Here is a 10,765-nt window from a genome sequence, read left to right as displayed (position 1 = left end):
CAAGGCTGCAGGCTGAGTTATACAGGGAACTCTGAGTATCACTCATGTATTATAAGGGATAATGTACCCCCTACTGTAAATGATAAGGATATTAGAAGTCACTGAGGGGTTCTGTGCCCATATAAAGGCCCAAGGCTGCAGGCTGAGTTATACAGGGAACTCTGAGTATCACTCATGTATTATAAGGGATAATGTACCCCCTACTGTAAATGATAAGGATATTAGAAGTCACTGAGGGGTTCTGTGCCCATATAAAGGCACAAGGCTGCAGGCTGAGTTATACAGGGAACTCTGAGTATCACTCATGTATTATAAGGGATAATGTACCCCCTACTGTAAATTATAAGGATATTAGAAGTCACTGAGGGGTTCTGTGCCCATATAAAGGCACAAGGCTGCAGGCTGAGTTATACAGGGAACTCTGAGTATCACTCATGTATTATAAGGGATAATGTACCCCCTACTGTAAATGATAAGGATATTAGCAGTCACTGAGGGGTTCTGTGCCCATATAAAGGCACAAGGCTGCAGGCTGAGTTATACAGGGAACTCTGAGTATCACTCATGTATTATAAGGGATAATGTACCCCCTACTGTAAATGATAAGGATATTAGAAGTCACTGAGGGGTTCTGTGCCCATATAAAGGCCCAAGGCTGCAGGCTGAGTTATACAGGGAACTCTGAGTATCACTCATGTATTATAAGGGATAATGTACCCCCTACTGTAAATGATAAGGATATTAGCAGTCACTGAGGGGTTCTGTGCCCATATAAAGTCACAAGGCTGCAGGTGAAGTTATACAGTGAACCTATATACTATTAGGGATAATGCATAGACGGTACTGAAGGGTTCTGTGACAGTTCTGTGACGCACAATGCTTTGGGCAGAGTGCATCTAATCAGGTCATGCAACAACAGGGTGACTTCTAATTTCCTTCTAATTATTTTTATAATTAGCAAGGTGTATTAAATAATGTGACACTAGTAACTAAGCTAAATAACATTTATCAGGTATATTTTATAGGTTAGTGATGGTTCCTTTGTAACACAATTGCTGGGGCCTAAACCTATTAATTTGTGCCTCTGTATTTATCTGTGAGTATAAGTCTATGGGCTTCTCACCCAGATTGGGATATAATTATATCTGGTGCCCCTTGCACAGGTAACATCTACCAATACTAATAGACCAAATGAAAGCTGACTACAAAGAAGATGCATCTCATTCGCCTTTATGGGAAGCAGGCGACACAAAGCCTGTGGAAATATGCGCTTGAGTCGTCCTGGCAAGTGTGCAGTTAAGCAAAGAAGTCCCTCTGTTGTAGCAGTTAAAGCTGTTTGGGGTTTGTCCAGACTTGCCTAGTCAGTGAGGGCTGTGGTTAGACTGGTGATTTAAGGATTTCGCCACCCCCTCCACTCCCCAGCTGGCTCCAGTGCCCACCCCACACAAGACAATGGTGCCTTTAGGGTGGTAATCCCACACACACTCAGACAGCCCTACAGACGCTGGGAAACCTACAGACATACGTACTGGAATTCCACTGTGTAACTTGTTTATACAGATCCCACCATGGGAAAAAAAGACTTCTCTTCCCTGTGTCTTTAAAAATATACCCAAATTCTGGTACAGTAACACTTTTGTAACACAACCCCCTCTCAGTTCATTATAAAATGAAAGAGAATAGTTCACAGTACAACCCTCCCTATAACTCCTCCTATTGCTCCATATAACCCTCCCTATAACTCCTCCTATTGCTCCATATAACCCCTCCCTATAACTCCTCCTATTGCTCCATATAACCCTCCCTATAACTCCTCCTATTGCTCCATATACCCCTTTCTATAACTCCTCCTATTGCTCCATATAACCCTCCCTATAACTCCTCCTATTGCTCCATATAACCCTCCCTATAACCCCTCCTATTGCTCCATATAGCCCTCCCTATAACTCCTCCTATTGCTCCATATAACCCTCCCTATAACTCCTCCTATTGCTCCATATACCCCTCCCTATAACTCCTCCTATTGCTCCATATAACCCTTCCTATAACCCCTCCTATAACCCCTCCTATTGCTCCATATAACCCTCCCTATAACTCCTCCTATTGCTCCATATAACCCTCCCTATAACTCCTCCTATTGCTCCATATAACCCCCCTATAACTCCTCCTATTGCTCCATATAACCCTCCCTATAACTCCTCCTATTGCTCCATATAACCCCCCTATAACTCCTCCTATTGCTCCATATACTGTAACTCTCCGTATAATACATGCCTCTTGCAGTTTTTCGCTGTTTCCCCGCAGGCCCCATCATATTACAGACAATAGTTTAGCAGACATTGAGCCATTTCAGTAGTTGAGACTGTTCCTCGCCCATTTGCTCACTGTGCATTTCCAGCAGCGCCTTAGCAGTCTTGTGGTTTTATGGTGGTTGTGTTTCGGGTTATTTGTAGGTTTAGCATTACCTCGAGGCACGGATCCTTCCATGCAGGATAAAAGCTTTTCCATTTTCAGAAAATTCTTCCTTCCACCCATCTTCTTCCTTTAACCAGACGCAGATGTGCCCAATGTGCTGCTCTGCTGGATTTCACAATATCAGGGTCCTTTCTGCTAGAGCTGCTATCTCTTCCAACAGACACGACGGCGTCCCTTGACATGTTCCCTCTTAATTATTTCTTCTTTATAACAAAATAAAAGGCATTCTCTTTTTCTGGCATACAAAGAATTCTTTGCAGGGAGTTGCAGATGGCAGCTGCTGTAAATCTCTCATTAGGATAAAATGAATGTGTGTGAGTCGCAGTGATGTACTCAGGGATACGCCAACTGCAGACTAAATGTATTGGGTGCAGATACTTGTTTAGCCTACATTGTATGGGGCATTGCTACCAGAGGGTTAGTTACCCTACCCAGTCATGGAGTAGGTGGGATCCATGGGTTTTTTAGGGTAGAATCCAGCCAGGATAATTTGGGTAGGATCCTCTGGGTTTAGGATAACCTGACCAGTAGTGATGGGCGAAATGTTTGTCCAAAAATTGTTGCCGGCATCAAAATAATAGTCGCGGGCGACAAAATAATAGCTGCGCGACAAAATAATAGCCACATGACAAAATAATAGCTGCACGACGAAATAATAGCCGCGCGACGAAATAATAGCCGCATGACAAAATAATAGCTGCACGACAAAATAATAGCTGCGCGACGAAATAATAGCCGCATGACGAAATAATAGCCGCATGACAAAATAATAGCTGCACGACGAAATAATAGCCGCGCGACGAAATAATAGCCGCATGACAAAATAATAGCTGCACGACAAAATAATAGCTGCGCGACGAAATAATAGCCGCATGACAAAATAATAGCCGCACGACGAAATAATAGCCGCGCGACTAAATAATAGCCGCGCGACGAAATAATAGCCACATGACAAAATAATAGCTGCACGACGAAATAATAGTCACGCGACGAAATAATAGCCGCATGACAAAATAATAGCTGCACGACAAAATAATAGCTGCGTGACGGAAGAATAGCCGCATGACAAAATAATAGCTGCACGACAAAATAATAGCTGCGCGACGAAATAATAGCTGTGCGACGAAATAATAGCCGCATGACAAAATAATAGCTGCACGACGAAATAATAGCCGCGCGACGAAATAATAGCCGCATAACAAAATAATAGCTGCACGACAAAATAATAGCCGCGCAACAAAAGAATAGCCGCAGACGACAATTTTTTTGACGTGCAACATTTTCGCAGTTTCGAGAATTTTCCGCCATTTCGCGAATCTTTTGAAAATTTTTCGATGAAGCGAAACGGGACAGATTCGCTCATCACTACTGACCAGGTGATTAGCACTGGCCTTGTAGGAGAGGTGGAGTCTGGGGGCCCCAGTGAAATACAAGACTTGATAGGATAAAAGCTTTGCCTCTGGGATAGTGGAAGGATTATGTGTGTTTCATTTTCTACCCCCAAATATGACCAGACTAAGGCTTGTGAGTAAGCGCTCTGTCACCATCTCCCATACAACGTATATCCAAAGTATCTCATTGCCATCTTCCATCTAGCACCTGCTACTGACAGTGAGCTGATTGGAGGAGGCAAAAAGGCGTAACAGTAGGGAAGCAATGTAGATGGAACAAACCATAACTGGACAGGGGGTTCCAAGCAGCAGAGACGTCAGTGAGAAATATTATATTGGTGCCCTCTGAAGATGAGAAAGTCAGAACCACAAAAAGACTCAGCCCCCCCACAAGACTTATAACTATAGGCCTGACAGACTCACCAGCCTGCTCTATACACAGGCCCAGGAGCTGCACTTGCACTCAAGTATTATTTTCAATTTTTTTTTAAATTCCAGCCCTCGGTACTACAGAAGTTATGTAGTATGTGGTATAAACCAGTAGTGATGAGCGAATCTGTCCCGTTTCGCTTCACCGTAAAATTCGCAAAATGGCAAGGAAATCTGTGAATCGCATTTGTCGCGTGATTTTTTTTTGTCTATTTTTTGTCTCCCGTGCTTTTTGACGCAGTCGCGCCACATTTTGCCACACCCTTTTTTACGTGACCGCGCCCAATTTACCGCGTGACAAAAAAATTACGAGCAACAAATTTTTTCTGTGGCGAATTTTCACGGAAGTTTCGCAAAACAATTCGCCAGTGGCAAAATGCGGAAATTTGCTGCGAATCCACGGCATGGTGAAAAAATTCGCTCATCACTATAAACCAGCCTATGCTCCCACTGAACTACAACTCTCAGTATCCTCAAAATTCCAAAAGGTACTGGGTATCTGGAACTCCTATCTGCAGTGAGTCACAACTCTCCTGAAGCTTCCAAGCTCCCTCGGCCATAGACACCTGCTAACTCCCTGCCAGCCGAGACCTGAGGCTGATGCCACACCAGGCGTAGGGCTGATTTTTTCGGCAAGCGGAAAAACGCTTGCTGAAAATTCAGCCCTACGCCTGCTACTTGTGCCTGCACCCGAATGAATGGGATACGCTCGGGTGCAGGCACATGTAGCCGATATACGCATGAAAACGCGAGACTTTGCATTCTCACACGTATCATGCGTATATCGGCTACATGTGCCTGCACCCGAGCGTATCCCATTCATTCGGGTGCAGGCACAAGTAGCAGGCGTAGGGCTGAATTTTCGGCAAGCATTTTTCCGCTTGCCGAAAAAATCAGCCCTACGCCTGGTGTGGCATCAGCCTGAGAATCCACTATGTACTTGACCTTACCATAGACAGGAGAACACAGATTGGCACGACCAGGAGCATTGGGCTCTAGATGGCATGGAATTCACTGACACCCATACGTCACTATTGTGAGTCGGACACGCCAATGGGCTTTATTTATCCAGCTGCAGGTAGAACAATGAATATAACAGTTTGATTGGTTGCCATGGGTTATGGCCCACGGGCAAGGTTTTAATAAATGACTGTGTCACGTTGTGTGTCCCCGGTTTGGCCGTGTTTCTCAGTGTGCCGCTAAAAGCAATACCCTGTGCCCCATTTCCCACACCTTGTGTCTCAACCCTTTCTCCTTGTAGATTGTAAGCTCTTTTGGGCAGGGCTCTCTTCACCTCTTGTTTCGGTTATTGATTGCTTTATATGTATGTCCAATGTATGTAAACCACTTATTGTACAGCGCTGCGGAATATGTTGGCGCTTTATAAATAAATGTTAATAATAATAATAATGTTTCTCTTTCCTTCCACCCTAACTCCTCCATGCACTGACACATACACGAGCGGCCGGCCTGCGCGCCGATCCCCGGCTTCCTGTCACCCACTCATATTCAGTTCCAGCCTCAAACTGTGGCACCGATTCAAATAGGGTTTGGGATGACTAAAAATACCAGTAATTAAAGGGTTTGGTTTTCTTTGGAGGTTTAAAGCACATGGAGCAACTAAATTTATTGCATTCTTTTAACTCTGCCTCTGCTGAAAGGCCCAGAGGTTCTGCTTTGTTCCAATCATACTAATTTATTGTAAATCCTTTGTATCAGTATGTCCCACTCACAGACCTACCTCTGTTGTATGTACTCTCTCCAGCGAGCCAGCGGCGGGGGGCACGGGCTGTGCTGGCTATGGGGAGGCAGACTGGGCACTACTGGGCACTACTGGGTGCTACTTTATTGCTATTCTCATATACAACATGGATTCAGGCCCTGACTAGCAATCTGTGGGTTCTGGCAAATGCCAGAGGGGCTGCTGTAAGATGCCACAGACAGTCACTATTTATTGTGCTGGGGGGGCTGTTTGGGTCTCTGTGTACTGGGAATGCCTGGGTCTACTTTGTATCCCAGTCCAGACCAGCAGGGAACAGAGCCTGCAGCTATAAGTAGGAGCCAGTGGAGGGCCTGTAAGGACTAATGATCCCCTTGCCCCTCTTAGCCCACAATCCCCATTCCTGTCCCCCTGTTCCAGCCCCCCTACTGCCTGTTATCCTCACCCCTGCTTTGCCATCTACTTCTGGTGTGGTGGGGAGGCCTGGGGGGCCAAGTTTCGCCCCTAACAATTAGAATGTTGGCGATACAGATATCACACAATTCATTTTTTTCAAGTCATGTCAAATGGCAGACAGTATTAATATTTACACACTGTGTAATTTGCAGGTAAAGGGTTAATGGAGACCCACCTTCATTTACCAGCCAAATACCAGCCAGGTAATAACCCTATTTGGTTCCCCATAATGTCTATGAAGGTGTTACTGACGCAGCTTGCTGTTTCAGCCTTGCAAATGTGTCCATTGTCCTCTGCTGTCAGGTAACCGCTTTCCTTTTACAAGGAACCACTAGGGGGAGTGATCTGAGCATTGTCAGCTGCAAGGAGCCAATAATGAGATCTCTAAGTATTGCATTAGTAGGAACTATCCCCACTAACATTACTGGATGCTTCTACAGAATACTAAAGATATTAGGGTGACCAACCCTGGCAACCATAGCTTGGAAGCAGCTAAGCTGCATGATAAGAGCCCAGCAGGGGATACCCCAATATGCAAGTCATGTAGCCCCCCCCCCCCCCCCCCCCACACACAATTTTGTCACATGATCTCGTCCCCTTAAGGGAGCAGATTTCAGACCAGGCAAGCAGCATGGAAGCTCCCATTCCCAGCTAGGAGCGCACGTATACTGAGCAGGAACGCTGTGTGTACAAAATAGGCCGTGTCCTTGTGTGAACCCTACAAAGGGCAAATATGTGGCAGATACGCCTTTATTAAAAATATTTTATGTTTTCCGCTTTCAGTATGGTGTGACCACATCAATGATATGAAAACTGGCAGAAATGATGTAAAAATAACTTGTGGTGGTATCGCCAACAAGCAGAGTGGCGCACAGCGTTGATGTAGTTGTTGTACTGAGTCACGTCAGGCACCTCTCGGTACAGTAGGTGCAGTATCCCTGTCACTAAAGGACACATTTACTTCTTTTTGTTTTCATGATATTGCCGCCCAACACAGCTAATATCATCAATATGTAAGAATTGCGCCCCCTGCTGCTCTATCCTGGCGGCAGTAACGAGGCAGAATAAAAGGTTCTGCTGATGCTTCTCTGCTCAGTTTTACTGTAACTTGGGCTTCTGAGGTTCTGATTGTCCCACACCCAGACAGAACAGCAGGGGGCGCTTGTGTCACACATTCTCATAATATCATGAAAGGGAAAGAAAAAACATATGTAAGATGCAAAAGTGTTTAGAAGAGCATTTTAAGAAGAAACTTCTTCTGCCCATTTAAAAAGGATCCCACCGAATAACCATCACACCCACCACCCCCAAGTTACACTTCTTCCTTGAGACTTCCAACCTTCAACTCCAGCTAGGCCGCTGTCACCAGCAGTGTAACTGTACGGCACCGGTGCCCCCCTGCATAAACAATCTTCAGAGGGGCTTGGGGTGCACAGCCACCGCTATCCAGCCCCCCCTCTACCCACTCACGTCCCCTGCCCACTCTCAGGTAGGAGGGAGCGGCTGGGGAGAGGGATTTCTATATAACATGGGAAGCAAACTGGGCCTCCCTATAGTTGGAAATGTGTCTTCCAAAAATGTGTGGGGACAGTAACCTCTAGTTGTACCACTGCCTGGTGCCTTGTCCCTTCCCTCTGTGCCATCTCTCTGCCCTTTCACTTTATCACCAAATTGTACCCTCCCAGCTATCACAGAAATGTGCCTGCTCCCCAAAATGTGCCTGCTCCCTCCTGCTCCTCTATCATCAGCTCACCCACCACCCACCACCACTCTGATGCCTCAGCCCCACCCCAGCACCCTCCTCTCTGACTGCCCCTGCATCAGCAGAATGCCCCCAGCCGCACAGCCATTCCCTAACACTGAATGGAGACTAAAGTAGAAGAAAACAAGAGCAAGTGATGGGAGGAGAGAGAATGAAGTTGCTACATGGGGGGGTTATAGGGGCAGTGGGCCCTGCTGATAGAGGAATGAGGGATATAATGGAGGAAGACAGTTTGATTGAAGGGGCAGATAAAGAGATGACAGAGGAGGATGGGGCAGGAGCGATGCTGTACAGGAAGGGAGCAGGATGATATACTGGGCAGCCTCTGGCTGTAAAAGCTCAGCTCATTCTATAAACGAAATTCTTTCAAGATTCTCTTCCTTTCCAATCAGCTCAAGCCATAAATTTCCCATGGCAAGTCTTCCTCTCTGACTTTATGCACAGTGCCGGAGCTGCCATTACATGGGGGGGACACAGGGGTGAGGTTATCAGTTCCAGGTGATGGGGGAGCAGAGAGTGCTCATCATGTGCCCAATGCCATACACGGCCAGTGCTTTGTGCCAATAAGATGCTTGCAGTATGGCAACACCGCAAACAGCACAGGCTGCAGCCAGGGCGGGATTTCCATTTCCAGCACCCCTAGGAGTTTTTGGCCAGACCCTCAACCCTTAAATAAGAATCCCAGATGGTATGACTATAGCACAGTGATCCCCAACCAGTGGCTCAGGGGCAACATGTTGCTCCCCAACCCCTTGGATGTTGCTCTCAGTGCCCCCAAACCAGGGGGTTATTTTTGAATTCCTGACTTGGGGGCAAGTTTTGGTTGAATAAAAACAAGATTTCCTACCAAATAAAGCCCCTGTAAGCTGATAGTGTGCATAGAGGCCCCTAATAGCCAATCTTAGCCCTTATTTGGCTCCTCCATGAACTTTTATGGTGCTTGTGTTGCTCTCCAAGTCTTTTTACATTTGACTGTGGCTCACAAGTAAGAAAGGTTGGGGACCCCTTCTATATATACAAACGGAGCCCCCTGTGACTCGCCTCGCCCCCCCCCCCCCCCCAAAAAAAACCCAAAGGCACTAGAAGGAATTTTTCTTTTTCTCTTTAATTATTTACATTTTAAAATCATTTATACTTAGGTCTACCTAATCAGCCCTTTAACATCTATTTGTTGCATGGCCTTGTATAAGTTGGTGAGGCCTGCAGCAAGCATCTAAAGTCACTGGTAATGAATCATGCGGCATGTGGACTTAATATGGATGTGTCCAATCCATGATATGCCTCCAATATTGGCCAGCATGATGTTATAAAGGATGATGCGGTCAATAAAATAGAGAATATATTTATTAAAAGACACTGATTTAATTAAATGTATAACCTTCATCCTGTGCTCCGATGTTCAGAGAGGAATATATCCTATTGCAAAGGGCAGCAGAACAAGGTGATACTCTCTAAAGACAGGGGAGGAATATCATAAGCCAGAAACATACAGGTATTTACAGCCACTGGGAACTGTAAGGCAGCACTCTACTGCCACCTTCAGGCTATTGGGTGTAGTGCAGTGTTCCAACACTCGGGGACTAACTGTGGGGATAGCAGGTATAGTAGGGAGAGATGGTGCCTATAGTAGCAGTGGGATAATAGCCTCTGGGAAGGGACTGGGGCTGTGGGATAGCAGGTATAGGAGGGAGAGATTGTGCCTATAGTAGCAGTGGGGGGATAATAGCCTCTGGGAAGGGACTGTGGCTGTGGGATAGCAGGTATAGTAGGGAGAGATGGTGCCTATAGTAGCAGTGGGGGGATAATAGCCTCTGGGAAGGGACTGGGGCTGTGGGATAGCAGGTATAGTAGGGAGATATGGTGCCTATAGTAGCAGTGGGGGGATAATAGCCTCTGGGAAGGGACTGTGGCTGTGGGATAGCAGGTATAGTAGGGAGAGATGGTGCCTATAGTAGCAGTGGGGGGATAATAGCCTCTGGCAATCCCTTCCCAGAGGCTATTATCCCACTGCTACTATAGGCACCATCTCTCCCTACTATACCTGCTATCCCACAGCCCCAGTCCCTTCCCAGAGGTTATTATTTCCCCACTGCGGTTATAAGCAAATTATAATCAATAAATAAAATTAAATAAATGGCTGTTGGCCCCTCCCACTTTGGGTCATCCAACAAATGTTTCATTCAGGGTAACCCTATGATTATGTTATTCAAGTTTGGGGGGTAAAGCTTCAAAGCAATAAGAGTGGCAGCAATTTGAAAATCTTCCCTGTCAAAGTCAATGGGAAAATTGGGGTGTTCGGAGCGGCGCCACAAAGAGATGGGGAGCGGGATCGCTTAGAAAAGCACAAGCAGCCTGCTCCGCTATAGGGTGAAGAAGTGTGGAGAGTTTGGGTGTTGTACCCCTAAAACTGTAGGAGGAGTAGCGTTTAGAAAATGGGGGCGCTAAGAATAAGAAGCAGAAGAATAAGCTGAAGTGGAAGAACGGTCTGTGGGGTTTTTCAACCCAACATAATTAATGGAAAGAGAATGAAGG

The sequence above is a fragment of the Xenopus tropicalis genome, chromosome 10, assembly GCF_000004195.4.
Source record: "Xenopus tropicalis strain Nigerian chromosome 10, UCB_Xtro_10.0, whole genome shotgun sequence".
Taxonomy (NCBI): domain Eukaryota; kingdom Metazoa; phylum Chordata; class Amphibia; order Anura; family Pipidae; genus Xenopus; species Xenopus tropicalis.
The sequence above is the reverse complement of the archived record's forward strand: the minus strand, read 5'-3'. Positions refer to the sequence as shown.